This window comes from Aythya fuligula, chromosome 1 (genome assembly GCF_009819795.1).
Source record: "Aythya fuligula isolate bAytFul2 chromosome 1, bAytFul2.pri, whole genome shotgun sequence".
NCBI lineage: Eukaryota > Metazoa > Chordata > Aves > Anseriformes > Anatidae > Aythya > Aythya fuligula.
Genome location: NC_045559.1, coordinates 185,120,848 through 185,139,106, shown reverse-complemented (window position 1 = coordinate 185,139,106; position 18,259 = coordinate 185,120,848). Strand labels below are relative to the sequence as shown.

At 44.3% G+C, this 18,259-nt stretch overlaps 1 protein-coding gene across 1 annotated transcript in view; it reads left to right on the top strand.

Moving 5' to 3' along the window:
* The first annotated feature begins 4,667 nt into the window (after nucleotides 1-4,667).
* Nucleotides 4,668-18,259, top strand: part of MTUS2 (microtubule associated scaffold protein 2) — a 292,552-nt gene continuing 278,960 nt past the window's right edge. Inside the window, exons 1-2 of the mRNA XM_032208295.1 lie at nucleotides 4,668-4,696; nucleotides 11,576-11,649. The gene's annotated coding sequence lies outside the window, so the exon portion shown is untranslated. The remainder of the gene's footprint in view (nucleotides 4,697-11,575; nucleotides 11,650-18,259) is intronic.

Below are 18,259 nucleotides of genomic sequence, written 5' to 3'. Positions count from 1 at the left end.
GTCTTACTCATGGTGATTAGAAATCACTCACATGAAAAGTCCCCTTAGTCTAAGTAAATGCATTCAATTTTATTTGTTCAGACAGGAGGTCGATGCGCTGAGCAAGCTGCCATTTTTATCTGACTGCGATTGCTCTTCTTCATGACTGGGATTCCTTGGCTCTCACGGGACGGATTTCTTCCATGGTGTCATTCACAAGAACTCACTTCAAACTGCTTTATCATCTGTCTGTAGTGTTTTTGCTGCTGTTATCAAGCAGTAACACAGCTCAGAGAGGTAACTATTGTGATCCCAGAAGACTTTGAATTTACGGCTTAAAATAATCAGAGCCATTTAAAAAAAAAAGAGTATTTGCACTCATCCTCACCACTTGGTTGTACTCCACTCAAAAATGATCAGGTTATTGCTGTTTCTGTGCCTAATGCAATATGTTTTAGCAGGATATTCAGTCACTAGTAATTTCAGCATACAAGATATTCCTCCTCATTTTGAATCAAGGATCAATTGGCTTGATGGATGAAGCTGATATTTTTCTGGCCAGACTGTTTGCTTTACATGATAGATTTGCTCTGGCTGCAACATTTTATTTCTCATTAAATTAGCCAGCCAACATTCACAGATGAGGGATTCAACTGATTTAGCTGTAATTTATATAGAGCTCCACTACATCTTTCCAGCACAGGTTGTGGGGGTTTGCAACGAGCCAGGTTCTCTCCTGTTGAAAAGAGCAACAGCCACAGTCCAAGCCAGCTCCTCAGTGTTTATTTTGATGCAGTATTTGTCCCACTTTAATTGTACTGATAACGGTTTAAGTATCATTCTCACCCCTCGTGTTGATGCAATATATGTGTTTACAGCTATTCAAGACCAGAAGATGCTTAAGTCAATATCAGATGGCTTCATTCCAACACAAGAAAGTCAGCACTTGAGTTTTAGCTGGTGAAGTGTAAGGTGACATTTAAACAAAACCAGCTGGCCCCAGGAGCCACACCGGGTCCTTGCCCTGTTTGTAGCATGCTCTGCTTGGCACCCACCTGCTCACTCACCATTTTCTTTACACTTGCCTTTGGTAGTGCTCCTGCTCCTGGGGAGGTATCCCAGGAGATGCTCTGTGCACCCTCCCTCGTGCAGATCTGAGATGCATCTTCCCTGGTGCAGCAACCTTTGAAAAGTCTTCCGGGACTAATAGCCTTAATATGATGCTGCAGCTTGACCTAAGCATGTGGGGAGGCTATCTATCTATCTATCTATCTATCTATCTATCTATCTATCTATCTATCTTTTTTTTACTCATGTTGTTTCCCAGAACTCTGCAAAGCTAAATTCTTTCATTCCTCTCAGTTATTTCTGCAGAGAAATAAGCCTTGTGCAGCTTTCTGGCACCACCAGCTCTGCATTTACTACTAAGTAAACACAGCCAGGAGCCGCTCTCTGATCCCGAGGCCAAATGACACAGACTGGCTATATCCATGCTACACATCCCTTGATTCTGCTCTCCCATCTGGTGCCCCTGTGGCCCTAAGACAATGTTATTAATATGAAGACGCTTTTTTTTTTTTTTTTTTTTTTTTTTTAATTTATGCTGTCTAAACTAATAGCTGTGCTTCAGCCCACAGGCATAGTGCTTTATTGCATGAAGCAGAGTATATATCACATGCATTGGGGCGCTTGTTTGAACATGAGGGATGAAGCCTGGGTGCCTCCACTGTGCCTCTGATCCATGCCCTTATGACAAGGGAAGGAAGGCTTGGGGGGCTCATCGTGGCTATGACATGTGGCCTCCCAGCCCCATCAGGGTCACATCCATCTCTGATCACACTCTGCTCGCTCACAAGTTGCTCTGGGCCACAGGTTCCTTGCTGTTTTATTTGCAGGTCTATGTGTGAGGCTATTCTGCCACCTCTCTGCAGCTGCAGCAGCTTGCTCTAAAACACACTGACAGTGGTTGTGGCTTGAAACAGCACTGGAAAGTGCTCTGCCCTGTTAAAGTCACCCACTGCTTCTCATCACTTTATTTTACACTTCACAGTGCAATCAATGTATTTTTGTTTGTTGGAGTGGTGAAATATTTCACTGTTTATTTGTATGGGCTACAAATCTCTCTCTCAAATGCTTAAGAAAAACAAGTTTAGGTGAATTATCTCCAGCAGATAATTTCACCTCTGTATGGAATCTAAAAATAAAGTGGAGCCCACATTCTGCAGCTAAGTAGCTTTTAATTAGGTGTGATAATAGCATGAATTATCTTTTAGACTGCGGTAGCTCCGCGATCAGAAGTCAAGCACTCGGCGTGATAATTGTTTGCTAAAATGTTCTTTTGAGGAGAGAAACTCAATGCCAGCACGGATTTGTTTTTTCTTCATATAACAGATCTTGGCAGTCTGATTAATATCTTGCATGAATTTGGGCTTCCACAATTATGACACTGTTTTAATATAGCCAGTGGGTCCTTTCAGGCTCTAGTGTAAAATGAGGGTAGTGAAAGGCTGCCTCCCATGTAAGCCCCTGACTTCAGGAGTCTCCTGGCGATGCCTTTGGATATGACAAGCGTTGTTGCTGCTTTCTGAAAGTCAGTGGCTGAAGTGCTTGGGGGTACAAGGTGTCTGGGTGGCTGGGCTGGAGTAAATGAGAGGGAAACATCAACAGCAAGATTTCTCCATCCCTAACCCACCACGGCTAAAGCTGCCAGAGCCGGTCTCATCAGGGTCCTCCTTCACGCCGGAGAGAGGGATGCTCTCAGCCACTTCACCAGCTGAGGTGCTTCATCTCCATTGTCTTTATAGTTCAAGAGTATCATTTAGTCCACAAGGTGGTGGTGGTGGGGATGAGGGTGGGAAATACAGCTAATTTTTTTTTCAGCAGGGAAGAACAAACTCTAAACGAAGGTCCTTTAAGGATAGGAGACAGACTGATGGTGCCACAGGGATGTACTTGGCACTTTAAACTGCAGACAGATGCGAGCACAGCGTGTTTGAGCACAGGCAGAAATAAGGAAGCTATCGCATTCCTGGGAAATAAGGATACACCCTGTGATACGACTGCCCTGCCACATGAGACCGTAACATCAGCCTGATCAGGTGGGCACCGGGCAAGGGATATTTTTCGGGGATGCTCACTGTACTGGATCCCAGCTGCCAAAGGGCTAGGTTTGATTAGGGATGCAGACAATGGATATTCCTGCCCAGGTCTCCCCAGTCTTCCAGTTACATGTAATTTCACGCCTCTGAATGCATGTCCTGAAGTCCTGGCTCTTCTCCTGGTGTCTCCAAGAGCTGTCGTGGGGGCTCCTAGGCAAGAGAAGGCCATGTGGCATCTGGCTGGCATCCTCTTCCTGAGTAGCTCTGCGTGCATCTGCCCGGAGGACTTCATAAAAATTAATTGCGTCGCCCAGCATTAGACACAGATCATAAAGCTCCCATCTGATCTCGTGCCTGCTGCTGATTTTAACAGCCGATGGAGGCAATGAGCGCTAGCTCATCAAGAATACCACAACACTCACCGAGATAGCTGTAACACAGTGCAGATAAGGCTTTAAACATACAACAAAGAGACCCTGCCTGCACCATGCAGCTTACTCCCCTAACAGGAGTAAAACCCCAGGGCAAGAATTTAAACATAGCAAAAGCGATGGGGATTGCTGTTCGAGTTGTGAGTTTCACTGAAAAGCAAATTTGTGCCTCCACTTAGTTTTACATTTTATTGTTTGTTTTGAAGTGAAAGAGAAAGGGAGAACCGGAGAGCAGCCAGACAAGGCGTGGAAAAGCTTTGGCATGGACAAGCCCCATTTCTGCCCGATAACATTTCTGCCCACATCGTGCCTTCCCCAGCAGATGCCGACCTGTACTTGGATTCCAGACCCGAGGGAGTGACAGCACACAGAGGCCGGTTTTCCCTGGAAAGCATGGAAAGTGAGAGCCCAAGATCCCCACTGAGTAATCTGCTATGAACCATTTATGTGTTACAGAGCCTTAATTTCATAGGATCATGGAATCACAGAATGGATTGGGTTGGAAGGGACCTTAAAGCCCACCCATTTCCAACCCCCTGCCATGGGCAGGGACACCTCCCACCACACCAGGTTGCCCAAAGCCCCATCCAGCCTGGCCTTGAGCACCTCCAGGGATGGGGCATCCACAGCTTCTCTGGGCAGCCTGTGCCGGGGCCTCACCACCCTCTGAGGGAAGAATTTCTTCCTAATATCTAATCGAAACCTCCCTCTTTTACTTTAGAGCCGTTCTCCTTGTCCTATCGCTACATACCCAATAAATACCCTCCCCAATTTTTCCTGTATCCCCCCCGCACGTGTAATTTTCACGCGCAGCTCCCACCACCACCCTGCTCCCCACGCATCCCCGCTAACTTTCCACCTTATCCACCCCCCCCTTTTCCACCCCGACGCCCTCTCCTCACCTTGCGGGCTCCCCTTTTTGGGGACCAGCTCCTCCTTTCCTCTTTGAGCATCCCGGGGCCCGAAACGGGGCGCTTTTCCCACGGCCCCCCCCCCCCCCCAATGCTCGGGGCGCGGGGGCGGCGCGGGGGGAGCCTCGGGCCGCGGGGGGGCGCTGCGGCTCGGCTCGGCTCGGCTCGGAGGCTGCGCCCCCCGCCGCTATATAAAGGAGGCCGGCGGCGGCCCCCGCTCCGTCCTGCCGGCAGGAGGAGGAGGAGGAGGAGGAGGAGGAGGTAGAAACGGAGGCAGGTGAGAGTCCAGCATCGCTGCCCCACTCGGGGCAGCGCCATGGGAGTGCGTGGGGTTTGCCCTCTGTCTCTGCCACGCATCCCTATGGGATGGGGAGGTTGGGTGGAAAAATCCGCCGGGGATGCGCAGCGGTCCCCACGCCGCCGGGGATGCGCAGCGGTCCCCGAGCTGTGCTCCGAGGGGGTAGCGGGTGTGTGGGAGCCTCTCCGTGGGGTGGGAGAGCAGGGAAGGAGGAAGCCTTGCTGGCTGGGGTGGGCGGTGTGCGGTGTCAGCTCCGCTCCTGCGAAAGTTTGGAGGATGCTGAGAAGCGGGGCGCCGCGTCCTGGGGGCCTCCGGGCGCTGGGTGCGAGAGGGGCAGGGGGAGAGCATCCCGCTGGGCACGGCCCCAGCCCGGTGACCCTTCCGAGGAGGTGCACCTCGATTTTCCTCGCTGCTGAAAGGCAAATAAAGCCTCTACCGTGAGTTACAAGCCAGTGTTTCCCCTCGGTGCGAGGGGAAAAAGCAAAAATGTGGAGGACAGGATGATGGGTGCAGCTCTCTCTACTCATAAGCACCTCTTCTTGAAGAGCTGTTCATCTAGGCTGGCAATTTCCAACTCTGCTTAGTTTGCTCCATTTCCCCTCCCTACTAGGGAGCAGCTGAGCCCAGTTGCTTTGAGCATGAAAAGAGCCTGGCCATTCATCACTGTATGAAACTTCAAAGATCAAAACCCCAATAAATACTTCCCAACAAGTCAAGCGCTGGAAATATTTGCGGGTATTCAGGTAGCGGTAGCACAATAATTAAATGTCAAGTGTTTGCACGCAGGTTGTAACTTCGCGGTGGATGGCTGTGTGGAGGAAGCACTTGGCAGCAGTTGAGCTGGATGTAAAGTGATGCAGAAATGCCTTGCTCTGGGTTGATTTCCTACAGGAATTATTATATTCTCTGTATGTTCTGTGTAGTGTTTGTGGATCTCACTGTTTCTCACCCCCTGTTTGAAGCAGGGGTGTGGGCTTTTCTATATCCCCTGCTCTGTGAACTCTTAGCCGGTCTGTTGTTTTCCAATGCCATTAAATATACCCGATTGCTTGTCTCCTTCCATCTCTGCAATCTGCTGGAGAGAGCAGCACAGCCTGTACTGCAGGAGTGTGGTAGCAGCGAGCTACGTGTGTGAAGATGGAGATTAACTTCTCACTCTTGCTTTATTTATCAGCGCCTTAATTCCAGCAGAATAGAGCTGCAGTACAATGTACAAAAGGGGGATTTTGTAAGTGAGCCTTTCAGCAATGTATTGTGAGTTTGGAAATCACTGCATGAGACTAGGGGGGCTGAGGAAAGCTTTGCAAGGCTGTGTCCATGTGGCTCATTTGAAGTAACTTTTGATATGATACCAGATCCTTCCATATGTTCATCTTTTAAGGACAGAAATTGGTATTTGGCTACTGATCTAACAAATGACAGGTAGAGGTTTGGATCTGATAGAGAAACTACTTGCCTTTTCAGCAGTGTCTCCTATGGTAAAGTTTTGTAAGGTGTTGTCTGTAGTGATAGTGACTGTATAAAGAAAGAAGTTTAACGCTTCTGGGCCACGTTTCTGGAGTGTCTATTTCTATGCCAAACACATCAGGATATAGCAACCAATGCTAGATACTTAATGAGATAAAGGAGGCAAGAATTAGCAGCACAGATATTGCAGAACTGCTGTTCTCCACATCTGTAAAGCACAGCAGCACATCAGAGGCTGGGCAGGGAATTCAGTATCCACTAAGAAATAGTAATAAGCAAGAACTTTTATTCATAAGTAAAACTTTCAGCTTTACTTCCTAAATTCCTGAAGGAGTCACCAGAAATCAGCGTAGGACAGAACTGCAGACCAAACTGCAGGCTCCAAAAATGTGTTTTCTGGAGAGTCACACATTGGTAGATAACATGAAGCACAATAGACTTGTACAGTGGTATAATATTTGATTGAGCACTCTGGAGGAGGAAAAAAAATAAAGCATAATAATGGACATGTCAGTAAAGATGCTGAAATGTCAGCAACAAGTGGTACAATAGGAGATACGTTGGCTGGATGCTGAGGTTTGCTAACAAGAATCAGAATATCTGCATTGGAAAGGGTCCACAAGGATTGTGGAGTCCAACTCCTAAGACTACTGAAACACATCAGATTTAGCAAACGCTTTCCCAACAAAAGGACTGTGCATTAGCATGTTATTTATAATCATGCTGGCCTTGTTTAAATGCAACTCTTACAGAAAATTCTGCAGTCAGCTTTGTTGAGGAGGTCATAAGTAGTTGAAAGTGGAAAGTAGCAAGCAGCAAAGCTTAGGTGCATGATGATTTTGCAATAGCAAGCTCCTTACAGACTCAAACCTATTGAAACAGTCTTCAGGAAAGTAATTCAGATGGATTTTTGTAACTTATTCCAGCACTATCTTACTATGACTGGGTATACTTTTGATGCTTTGCTCTCCAGAAGCCTAATTTATTCTGCCCATTGCAATTAGCAAGGGTGTCATGTGATGTTCTGGATTTCAGGGTGAGGAACTGATTTATGTCAATTAAAGATCTGTTAGTCCATTGTGCTATAGAATCAGATTACCATTGTGCAGCTGAAAGGTGTGTCTGAAAAACACTGAAGACATCTAAAAAGTACAAAGACTTCCTTGATACAAGGAAGGGCTGTCTGTAAGGCTTTATTTAAGCAGTCGTCATAGTAATTTATTGGAAGAATTGTTATTGCAATTAAGTAGCTATAAAGCTGGCAGTTTGTCAAAGCTCCTGGGCCTGCGAACCTTCACATTTCAGGGCAGGAACTGACTTTTGGTAGAGATGAAGTTATTCTGCTCCTGTGTGCTGGTGTTTAAAGGTGCTCTACAGTGCAGAAAGTGACCTCTGTAGCACCCTGGCTGGAAGACAAGCAGATCTAAGTTCCTCTGTAATTGTGTTAAAGTGAGTTTAAGACTGCCCTTAGCTTCCTCTCCAGAAATTGGGAGCAGCATGCTGGCCCACTCTTGCAGGGCATTTGGGAACTGCATGGAGAAGCCCACTTTGTTCCAGCAGAGTCATCTGTATCAAAACTCTGCAAATGAGTTAATCCTTTGAAGCATCTGGTGCAGCAGCGGTTCCCAGGCTTTGCTGGTAGTGACATCACATGCAGATTAGTGATTTTATGCAAGCCCTAAAACTAGCAAGAGCATCAGTTGCAAAATTCCTTGGATTCCGCTCCCAGTCTGCAATCGTGACCCTTCATTGAGCTGATGGTGTGCTGTACAGGTTGCTGCTCCTTGTGTGAGCCTTCAGGCTGTTCTACCCAGTGATAAACTTTGAGGCAGCTATTGCATTGGATGCAGGGCTGGAAGAAAGGCATAACTTGTGCTCTTTCTCTGCACAGCTGTGAGTATCACTTCAGCAAGCACTTACAGGAGATTGACTTCCCTTTGAAATCATAGCTTAAAAGTAAACAAGCATCCAAAACACATGCTGGGCTAATTAGTTTCTCTATTAAGTTTTGCTTTTGGATTTTAACTGTTTGATAGCTTATCCTAAACGAGTTGGCTTCTGTGGTTATTATCCCTCCAGGCAGCTCTAAGTTATGGCAAAATACTAAGGCTGCCAAGAAGCCAACCTGGCAGGAGAGCTTGAACAAAGATGCTCTGGTGGTGCTGGATGATGAACAGAGATGCTCCAGCCCTCTGGCATGTGTTGTCCCTGCCAAGTTTTGCACAGGGCATGTGGAACAACCCTTTAAGCCACCTGAGATTTGCTTGCAGTCCTCATAATAATTCTGAAGCTTATACTATTAGCAAATTTCAGAGGGACTGGATGACTCCTGATTAGTGTACTTCTATGCTACAGGGTGCGTTGATGTTATTCAATAAGAGTTAGATTGATGGGGGAAAAATAAAGCTTTGTATTCAACATTTCTGGGTCTGATGTAATTTGTTCATGCCAGAATGCCAGGAGGAATCGTGGCATGCTGTGCACAGGGAAAGCTGGCAGGATGCTGTGCTCAGAAGACATTCACAAGTAAATTGCAGTCAAGTACACCCGGCAGAGCCGTGCTCTTGGAATGAACGTGTTTGTTCTGGTGTAGCAGCCCGCTGGGATCTGAGGTTCTTCTCTTGCTGTTACGATGAAAAGGCTGCTTAGCTGTTGGTGCAATGTGATAGAGCGAGGCTTTAAAAAAGGGAACAGTAGTCAAATAATCTACCTGAGCCTCTGAATTCAAACTGCTGCATGCACAAGGCAGGGGATGTTACAGGAACAGGAGCTAGTAGCTAGGACAGCGTTGCTTTGTCCATGCTGCAAAGTTCAGGTCCAGGCCCTCTGCCTTTATTCATGTGAGTAATCCTTTAATGTCAGCGGAGCCAGCCAGCCACTGATACTGAAGAAATGAAAGCCCTGAGGCTCAGGTCAGAAGACACAGAGCTTTGTGCTCCCCTGAGGACCTGGTGGGAACATGGGCAAATGTTGCTTTATTTCACCTTCTGGATCTCGATGCCTCGGGTGACGTGCTAGCTGAGTCGCTGTGAGCTGCAGCAGCTTTCAGGTTAACCCGGTGCAGGGTGCAGGCAGAAAACACCACGGCACATTCATTTTTAGCTGCTCAGCAGTTTTAGAATCAAATCTCTGAAAAGCTGCCTGGTTTGATTGTTCCCGTTACATAACAGCAGTGTCTTTGGGATTTGAAAGGAGCCGGGAGCAACATGTCTCTTGCATAAATCCCAGCGGCTGTGGTGATCTGCCCTGACCTTTGGTGGCAAGGAATGGCCTCAATGGGGCTGAGCTCCTGGGGTGGAGCTCAATCAGCCTTTACCTCCCAATTTCCAGCTGGAAGCAGATAATTGTGTGATTTTTGGCACATTTGTTTGCTCCTGTGCTTGATTTAAAAAAAAAAAAAAAAATAATGGACTGAAGGTTAGGTCAGACCCTTGATTAAAGGCTGCTGGAGAAGGTCTTCCTGAGGATTTTTGTCTTGTGGGGCAGTGCCACATCCTGTTTCCCATGGGGAAATGCTGGCTCACTTGGGGGTTGCTTTGTGGCAGATGCTGCGGTCAGGCACAAATCTGAAATTCAGGGGTCTCTGATGTCCCCCTGACTCCAGTGGGGTGGCAGGACCTCCTTCCTGCCCTGTGTTTGTGTGCTGGATGTGAAGGTGGTGGACCAGCAGGTGAGCTCATGGAGCAGGAGTGGAGCTGCAGTGAGAAGTCAGCTCCATGTGGCTTGGTGTCCCTGCAGCAGGTCTGAGCCTTCACTTGACCCTATTTCCTGATCTGTTGTCTTGGTTAAAGTGGGTAAAACAGCATGGAAAAGCATCTAACCCCCTAGATCTGCCCTAAGGATACATGTGCCTCTCTACCTCTGGTGCAGGCTGCACCTCCTGGCTTTTCCATGGGAGAGCTCTGCTCTGAGAGTGCTGGCAGCCCCCCGTGTAATTAGGAGCATTTGAAGAATGGTGCAATAAAAAACAATGTTAGGGGGTTGTTTAGGGGAAGGATTGAGGTAACCATGCACAAAGACCTATCTAATTAAAACTGCAGGAAGATAGAGATGGTGGCTAATGAGGCTGAACATGCAACTTAATTTAACGGAGTTATTTGAAAAGAAGCAACCTGCCTTGTTGGGGAATGAAAGGGGAGGAATAGAACATACCTAATATTCATTGCCAAAGTATAAATTTCATTGTAATTAGTGCAAATTTTTCTGCAGACTTCTTTGGATTTGTGATTTTACCACATTTCTATGAAATGCATCAAGAATGGTAACCACAAATCGCATGTGAATAAAACATTTTAAAGACTACTATTTAATTAAATCTTACCTTAAATCCCATCTGTATCTTCATCTTCTAGTATCTAAGTTTTCATCCAACTTTTCTCCACCTGCTTCGAACCCCAAAGAAGGAGTTGTCTTATGACTTCATTTTTAACTCAGCTGTCCTTCCATTCTCTGCCCTGTCATACAGGTCTCTTCTGTTGTCCATCTGCTCTGCTTGTCCTACAGTCACATCCCTGTTTGTGGTCTCCCTTGCACTTGTGCCTTTAACTCCTCACTCTAATCTCTCTTTTAATACAAATACATGTCACTGAACTAATGACAAAAAAGATGGCAAAGCTTTTTAATATATGGTCTGATCGGTCCTATTTTGAAGATTCTCATCTTGTTTCACGGCAGCTTGACTTTGGTATCTTTTACCACTTGTAAAAGTACATCTCAAGACATCTTATCACATCTCAGGACTGGCTTTCTTTCCCTGGCTTGAGCTGTGATCTCTGGTACCATAACCACCATTATGTGATATTTGTTTCCTGTGACTGCGATCTTCTCTTGACTTACGTATTTTCTGGATGATCTTTCTAGCTCTGGTTTCTCTTCTTTCCCTCCCTACTCTTCCTGGATGATCTAATCAGAAACAAATTCAGCTAAATCTCCCTGAATTAGCAATGCATTGCTCTTATTCCATCAAAATGTGGCATGTGAACAGGGGACCGAATAGCACAAAGTCTCTTAAATACTGATCTTTATAAATACATCAAAACCTGACTAGGCTTAATCTGTGCTTCCCCTTCAGCTTGTGCACCTAAACTTCACTTAAGAGCATTGACTGGCTTTAAAGGTCTTACAGAGGAAGAGGAACAGAAAATGTGGTGTTTATTTCAAAGCTTTGCATCTTCCTCTTTTTCCAGGGTAGGTGCACTGCTTCATTTGAGTTACTTTTAACTAGGATCAACTTATCTGTGAGTTCTTGTCAGGAAATTGAGACAGGACAGCAATCAGAAGTGCAGGATGTTTGATCTTTAGCAGAGTGTTTACAAAAGGTTTGATGGTGTTTGCCCTTGTTACCTACTCTAATTCTAACGAGCCTTTTGTTTGTTTTTTTTTTTTTTAAAGGTTTCCACCCTGGGACTGTTTTCTAGGGTAAACTATCACCAATGGAAGTAAAATTTGTTTTTCCAGCATTTTGGGTAAGTGTCTTCTGTTTTTGTGTGATTTAATCTTATAAATGTTTGCCACCAAAGAGCTCTTTTTGCAAGTGGTCTTTGATTTTTGTATTAGTGTTATTCTGTCCAACAAAAAGAAAACGCCCTCCAACAATTTTATAAGCAATGTAGATAAAGGTGACTTCAAAGTGAACTATGAGGCTCTTGTACTGGGGGAATTATCAAATGTAAATAGATGTCTTCCCTAATGATTTTGAATTTTGCCTGGTATGTATAATGTATATTGGAGAATGTGCTATGCTAGTTTAGATTCATATCTAAACTGAATCTTGTTACTTCCTTTGCGTAGCTCTTTGGACTGTCAAGAGTTCTTTTTTTAAAGATATGACTATTTGAAGCTGGTCTTTTATGCTTGGGATGGTAGGGAAGGTATAATTCTACAGGCTGGGAGATGACTGTGGATCCTAGTAAAGTCATGTTGTGGTGACATGAAGTTGTGCTTGGTAGTTGTGAGCAATAATGGTGCTTGCTGAAGCCTCTGGAAGGTCAGCAATGATGTTATACCTGTAAAAAAAAAACAAACAAAAAAAAAAACAACCCTTGTGTTAGTAGGGTGAGACAATCTAGTGGATGACCTTGAAGGGCTTGGTCAAATTTGTGTGCTACGTCATTCCTACCACAGTGGCTTGTACTGCAGGACAAGACAAATCAACTGTCCACATAACTGTGTGGCTTTCTGGGTATGCATCTCCTGCAGGCAGGTCTGATCCTGTCCCAGGAGCAGGAAAAAAAAACAAAACTGGCCTGGCTGGAGTAAATCTGGTGACCTGGAAAACACATTGCTCTGTCCTTTGGGGAGACTTGCTCCTGGTCTGGCCTGGAGCTCCTGCCAGAACTGGGAAATAGCCAGGATCCCAGAGAAACCTGTGGGAATGGCTCTGGCCTGCAGCATGGTGAGGAATCACTCAAGAGTGATGACTCTGATTTCCTTCCTCAGCTTGATACCACACAAGCAAAAACCACAAATCCAGGTTACTACCAAGAGCATTCCCTGATCCCACTCGATTTAGGAAATGCTATCGTGTCCATCTTCTTCCCCAGCCCAGGCTACAGACACAATAAGGACTAGTAGGGCTTGGAAAGGTGAAGCAGACATCAGGCTCAATCACAGCATGATCCTGGCTTCCAAGGGGTTCTTCAACTGGACAGATGCATGAGACAGCACTGCATCACGTGTCAGTTCCTATCTGATACATGTGCTGTATGGTTGCAGGAGTCTGGGGAGGAATAACCCACCCCTTATCCAAGCTGAAAGCTGCTTCTCTGGCAAGTCATGCTCACGCAGATGTGTGTTTGGCTGAGAAATGGGTGGTTGGGTTGGGTGTAACTGTCTCTGAGTGGCATGTGCATCTTGGGTACAATCCCACAGCAGTAAGGCACCTAAACCTGCAATGGGAGAAACACCTGCTGGGCTTATAGGTGGCATGTGATGCTCCTGCACTTCTTTTCTGACACAAAAGGAGGAAAGGCAGTACACTTTTTTTGAGGACACCTGCATAACTTTGTAGTAGAGAATGCACATCACTTCTTGTTATGCATTTCCCATGTACAAATATTTCATTTCTTTTACAAGCAGGTAACTGTTTTTTCCTTCTCATTAATGTGGTTGTAAGCCTCTTAACTCCAGCAGTGAAGTTAAAGCTGTACAACTCCTGTGCCTAGGAAGAGCTGCTGCTGAGACCCATGCCTAGCTCTCACTGCCACTAACTGGATGAAGTCCAACGTTGGACCCTGGTTTGGAATTTGGCTATGGAGCCAAAAAGCACAAGTGACCTGAAGTGAGGAATACATACGAGCCCTATTGAGTATTCTTAATTCTCTGTGCCTGTGGATTTCCTAGTTTGAGGACTTCAGTGTTTGGATGACAATTACGAAAGACTATATTACTATATGAAGCAGGAATTGTACAATGATTCAGTATTATTTAAAGATAATTAAACAAGATAAAAAGAGCAGAGCAAGTAATTTCATGGTAGGTATCTCCAAAATGTCCCATTAAATTGTTCCTTTCCCTTAAGTATGTTTCATCAGCAGGTGTTGAGTCCTTGTTCTTACTAATGTGTCCTCTTCCTTTTTGAGCTGACATGTCTACTGTAGTCAAAGTAAGACTTTAAAAAAGAATAAAGCTTCCTGGCCAGTTTCAAACTCCTCTATTCTCTTCTTTCAAGGAGGACCCAGTGTTGTGTGTTTGGAGATAATGTGCCTTTCACTTTCTTCATACTGATCTCAGAGCTTTGTGTATGAAGATAGTGGGTATACAAAAGCATAACCCTGCTCAAGAGATCTGTATGAGTTTACGAGGGCAATGCACTGTGCTTGTGCTTGATGGGAGGTATCCTGACAGCACTGCAATGCTGTTCTCATAGGAAACTATTTTCAATAATGCCAAGGAGTTGCTTGAAGTGGTCTGCATGGGAAGCTGTGGATCAGACAGTTGATGCTATACATCTGTATTTACACAAACAGCTAGTGAAATGCCTCTAATAGTTTTGTAGCTGCTTTCAGCTATAAGCAGAAACTCAGGAAAGCAACTTAACGATATTTTAAGTCACCCAGTAATTTAACATGGGATTACCATTGAAATCTCATAGAAATACTCAAGACATCCTATACTGTATCGGATGGATTAAGCATGATTCACTTATTGCTTTAAATTCCAGGGGGATTATTAATGTCTGGGTCATTGTTTCCTAGACTTACAAATTTAAAGGCCAGAGGGGACCATGTGAATAAGTTCTTTCTGCCTGCTCTGCGCAGGTCAAAGAAATACAGGGTATATCAGTTGTCCTTTAATTCCTTTGTTCAGCATATCTTCCTGAAGGAGATCAAGGCCTTGATTTAAAGGGTGTCAGTGGTAACGAATCTGCCATGTCACAGGTAAATTGTTAAAATAAATAATGAGCCTTGCTCTTGGAGGCAGTCTGTAGCTCTCTTCAGCTTCCAAATGTTGTACCCCAATTGTTTTTCCCGCTGGACTGACAAGGTATCTGTTATCTGAGATGCTGATTCTCCATTTAGCCACCTCTAAAACTCATTTCGTAGGAGCTGTGTGGAGGTATGGTGAATCTTTGAATTCAGGGCTTTATGTATTGCATGACTTTAAATTGATGTATGGTGTGAAATTAGAAGTAGTAATGTGTCATGTCAGCACACTGCACTGCCATTATCAAATGATGATGTAACTGCATACAAATGATCAGATTTACATGACCAGACCTATTTTCCATACAGCTGTGCTGATTGGCGTTAATTGTGCCTCTGTCTTTCAATGCCTTATTGATTGTGTCCCATGATAACCTTTCCCTGATGCTGCTTACTGCTGATGTCAGTTGAACAGTTCGATAGCAGCTTAGGTTATCCCACTTAACCCTTTTCAATACCGCTTCAATTTCAACTCTCTGTAGTCATGTTTAACAGCAGTCATTGCATCATGAAACTTATTGGCATGTCTGCCCTGTGGTAGTGAATTCATGTTTTTAATTGAGGGGTTATTTAAAGCTCTCCAATTACTGATGGCATGGGAGGTATGTCATTATCACTGAGATTTGAATAGAGCATCCTGCATCTTGCTGAAAACAGAGTAGAAGCAGTTGTCAAGTACATTTGTTTTTTCCTGATTTTTTTATAGTCTGGAATGACTGGTTATTGAAGCCATAGCTTGGAATGCACTTACTCTTGTTACATTTAGGGTGGTGCTCCTATTGTTATAAACCTTACCAGGCTTCTGTGTGTTTTTTTTTTTTTGCTTGCTTCCATCATTCGTGTGCATTTCTGCAATGTTAATTTGTATTCATTGTTATCAGTGTCTTTTCCCCATCTGTTATGTACTGTGGGTTTGTTTTACAGGTTTTTTTTTTTTTGCTGCTGCTGTCACTTTCCTTAGCTATAATTCTTTAACCAAAAAAGCTTTTATGGCTGTAGCACAGTGATTTTTTTTTTTGGCATGTAATAAAGTATCCCTAGTTAAATGTATATCCCTAGTTAAATGTACCTGTATCTGGTAGGAGTCAATGTAACATTAGTTGGAGCTGACTTCTTCTGGTGCTAAGCCATGGAGCAGTACTTGTAGACTTTCCAGAAATCTTCTAGTAAGTGCTTCTTCCAGAACAGATACTCTGCTAGAATAAAATTAAGTATGACAGTATTTTTTGTAACTTTGAGTATATATGCTTGAGGAGTACCTCATTCTGTTCTTATCTCAGTTGAAGAACTTCTAGCAGACCCCAGCCTGTCTCATCCTGTGACTTGCCTATAGTCCAGTTTGTTTTCTTTGTACATGTAGTGTCCATGCCTTTTATCTTGTCCATACTCGTTTACTTGAATAAGTCATTTTTTAGCATGACCATATCATGTTTTTATCTTAACCTTTAATAGAATTAAGCTTCATTTTAAAAAGGCAATTCAAATCTCAATTGAAACTGAGCTCTGTCATTGCAATTGTAAGCAAGTATTCAGAGGAATGAATAGTTTGCCCTTTTTTTATATAAAAAAAAAAAGCTATTGAAATATTAACAGTACTGGTGAAGGCATAGCTTTCTGTTAGTGCTGTAGTACACAAGTCAAGTGCTTTGACAATTCATATTGAAGAAGTATATAGAAGTTATTTGTCTAACTTCTGCAGTCAGCAGCTCCCAATCCATGTGGTCTTTTGTAAGCCTGTGATTGCTGCTGTGCAAAGGTGGGAGAATGCAGATGTGGTAAACTTCATGGGATAGAGTTCATGCTGTGGTCAGCTCTGGGGCTCACTCTGCACACTGGCAGAGGGAGAGGACAGTGGCTGAGGTCAAAAGTTGATTTTCTTCTTTGTGAAACAAGCATGGTCTTAAGTGGTTCCTTCTCAAATCGCTAATAAAGGTTTTTAAAACAACATACATGCAGAAATCAACTTATGACTATTTGAAATAACTTGTCAACATAATGATGTTGCTGTCACCAGAACTGACTTGTACTGACCTAGCCTTGGTGAAAGTTTGTTCCCTTGGTAGAGAGCTGCCCAGGCAGATGATGGATGTGACCATTTCATGCAAACCAAATATCCGGGAAAGATCCACATCTTCCAGTACTACACTGTGCTTAGCATGAAGGTGTCTGTGTAGCAGAGTATCTTGAGCAGAGAATTTGCAGAAGGGCTTGGTGAATGTGCTCAGGTGGATTACAGAAGTTACCAGGTTCCCATGGATAACCACAGTGTTCATGTATTGTTTCTGAGGTGCAGCGTCCTAACTAGGATTGAATCTACGGAGCAGGAATCAGCTTGTAAATGCTTTGGGACAAGAATAAACTTTTATCATTGTCTTGTAATGTGGTTATGAGGGATCCTACTTTATGGCATGCTTTCAGTACATCAGGTAAGTCAAATAAAATGAAGGGTACAGACAAGGGCTAAGAAACGACCCACCTGCAGTGACATAATAGAAACAACTTCAGAAGCCCTTGGTTTAACCCACTTAAAATTACTTGTGAGGAACCTTCTGATATGATAATCACATTATTCATACTGTTTTTTTTCTGAATTTCAAAACAAAGTGTGACCTTGATTTCAAAGGAAAAGTGCATGAAAGCATGCTGTGCTTATTTTTTGTAATTAATCACATATAAGCCAATTTTATGGCAAAACAGATAAATGAGATGTCAGAGTATTTGTTTGTAAATACTTTCTTCAAGATGTTAGTGATTTGTATCTTAGCTTTACAAAAAAAATAAATCCAGAAATCCACTGTTTCTTTCAGTTTCACGGCAGGATGAAAGCACAGCATGCAATGTATACTGCAATTAAGCTCTACATTGATACACCATAACTGGTGTATACATTCTGCTTAGTTATTGCACTGTGCACTAAAACAAAAAAAAACTTCCTTCTTCCTTTCTGTAGTAGGTCTGGGGGCTGTTACTTGTCCCCAGCACCCCTGTCCATGTCACTGGTGCAGCTCTGCTTGCATGAGGAACTACCCTGGTAAACATCAATATTTTTCAGGACTGCTGTGAAGCAAATATCAGAAGGCTGATTCAGAGGTGGCTGTGGCTCATCAACACAAGAAATGCCAGTAGCTTCTCTGAATGCTGGGGGCTTCTGAGCCTGCCTTGGAGGCTTAAACCAGAGATGGTTCAGAAGATGAGTCACCATCCCTGGAGGTCTTTAAAAGACGTTTAGATGTAGAGCTTAGTGATATGGTTTAGTGGAGGGCTTGTTAGTGCTAGGTCAGAGGTTGTACTTGGTGATCTTGGAGGTCTCTTCCAACCTAGATGATTCTGTGATCCTGTGAAGATGTTTTTTCAGAAGAGATAAGCCTAACAATATCTGCATCTCTGAAGGAGAACGTGTGCATTGATGATGGCCCTTGGTCCTCCCTGCACTGGTGAGGTAGGTTAGGCTTGGGGCTGGTGCAGCCTCCTGTCCTCACCCTGAAGATGATGGGGTTTCTGTGAAATCCCCTTGAAGGGGACACTTTCAGGATGTATAGGGCCCATGTCCTTGAGCCCATGCATGGACTTTGGCATCACATGAATCTGGGGATGCTGCATGGCAAGTGCAGGTGTGGGAGGGCTGCTGCCAGCCTTGGGGTGGGTATGCACA